Genomic DNA, 2,192 nt, shown 5'->3' with positions numbered 1-2,192 from the left:
TTAATAAAATAAGCAAAGTCAGTTACATGAGCCAATCAAATTCATACAAATGGGAAATAATGAGCATCCTAAATGTATTATAGAGTGCTTGAACCTTAGTGATGAAGTAGACCTCTGCAGTCAGCTAATCCAACCAACTCCTCATTTTAGAGATAAAGAAACAGAAAATTGAAGAGACTGTGACTTATCCAAGGTCTCATAGCTGGGACCAGATCCCAGACAACTGGACTCCAAGCTCAGTTCCCTTTCCATTGCATCATCCTGTTTCTCATGAGATGGAAGTCAGCTGTTTTTTTTTTTTTTCACACGAGAAAACCAAAGTCTGTGTCAGTGCAATCTAATTGTCAAGGACACTCCACAATTACAAAATGAAGATAGTAATCCTTTGGTCAGAGACTTTACCCAGGCTGGTGTTGCTTTAACAAGCATGAGGAAGATGGGAAAACATTCAAACATGTTACTTCATCCAGTCATGCTTTTTTCCATGGAGGGAAAGCTCTGCAAGGGAAGACTATGAAGAACTCTGTCATTATGGTAGCATACTGGACATGTTTGATAAATATGAAATATTAAAGAACTAGGGGCGAAGATGATAGAAGATGGAAACAGTCAATGTTAGAGGAGTTACAAAAAAACAAGCACACTATTACATTTTAGGGGGAGGCTTGAATTTGTTCAGCCATCCTGGAAACCAATTTGGAGTTGTCAGTGATCCTCAGCACTTAGCAATTACTTTCCCAATTCATTTAACTTTGTCAACAAGCATTTATCAAATGCTTACTATGCACCCAGCACAGTGCAAGGGGCTACGGATACAAAAGAAAATGAAACCATTTCTGTTCTCAAGATCAGAGATGTTCTATTGAAGAGTTATGTTTATTGAAAGGGACAGCATGCACATACCAAATAAATACAAAATTAATTCAAGGTACTTAAATATAAGATAGGGAGGGAAAGAAGGCATTGGCAGGAAGAGAACAAGAAATGCAAAAAGGCTTCCTGTACTTGATTGGTAAAGAAAGTAAGGAATTTCCAGGTCTGGAGTCAGGAGGACCAGGGTTCAAATCTGGCCTCAGATACTTCCTAGCTATGGGACCCTGGGCAAGTCACTTAACCCCCATTTCCTAGTCTGTACCACTCTTGTGTCTTGGAACCAATACACAGCATTGATTCTAAGATGGAAGGTATGACAAAAATGAATTTGAAGAGCATTTACTAAATATTGAGGATACCTCAGGCAAGTACATTTTAAAAAAAAGAATGAGTCTTTGCCCTTAGGGAGTTTACATTCTAATAAGAGCAGATGACAACAAGGGAACAATGTTCAGAATGGGCGGGGTCTTTTGGACTGTTCAGTTACAGGGATGATGAGTACTGTAGGGGGGCTATCCATTGCAAATGAAAAGATCTGTTGGACCCAGGTTGTGAAGGGTTTTAAAAGTGAAACCAAGGACTTTTATTTGATCTTAGGAGCAATAGGGAGCCAATGGAGTTTATTGAGTAAAGGAGTTACATGATTAGCTCTGTACCTAAGAAAAATCTCTTTGGCTACACTTAATCTCACTAAGCACCAGCGCCTCATTAAGAGGTTTTAACTTCTGTAAAGGAGGAATGCCAATATGACTAGTGTGAACCCAGATAATATATGTGAAAGTGCTCTGAGCAGTTTCAGAGAAAGATAGACAAGAGATAAAGGTGTTATTATTATTCCCTCTACCACCACCATTCTTCAACTTCTTTATCTAGAATTGTGTTTAATAACTGGCTTACTTGTCAGGGATATTGTAAAGATTTATCTGGAAAATTTCTGAAGTGTTTGAAGATGAAAGACTGCAAAGTAATTTGTCTGAGATCTTAGATTGCATGTGAAAATTCAGAATGACTATACATTCCAGAGAAAACTCATGGCACCACCTAAATATGTGATTGGTGGCTCAAGAAGTTGATGAATCTATTTTCTACAGGAGTAGTCAGAAGGGGGATCTTTGCTTTATTTGGTTATTAAAACCCTGATGAAGTGTAAACTCCACTCACAAACAAACATGTTTAGCAGCAAAAATTCTAGACATTGTTCTTCCTCCCTCCCTCTGTCTCTTCCTCCCTCCCTTCCTCCCTCCCTTCCTTCCTTCTTTCCTTCCTTCCTTCCTTCCTTCCTTCCTTCCTTCCTTCCTTCCTTCCTTCCTTCCTTCTTT

This window comes from Gracilinanus agilis, chromosome 5 (genome assembly GCF_016433145.1).
Source record: "Gracilinanus agilis isolate LMUSP501 chromosome 5, AgileGrace, whole genome shotgun sequence".
Taxonomy (NCBI): domain Eukaryota; kingdom Metazoa; phylum Chordata; class Mammalia; order Didelphimorphia; family Didelphidae; genus Gracilinanus; species Gracilinanus agilis.
This window is presented reverse-complemented; position numbering follows the sequence as displayed.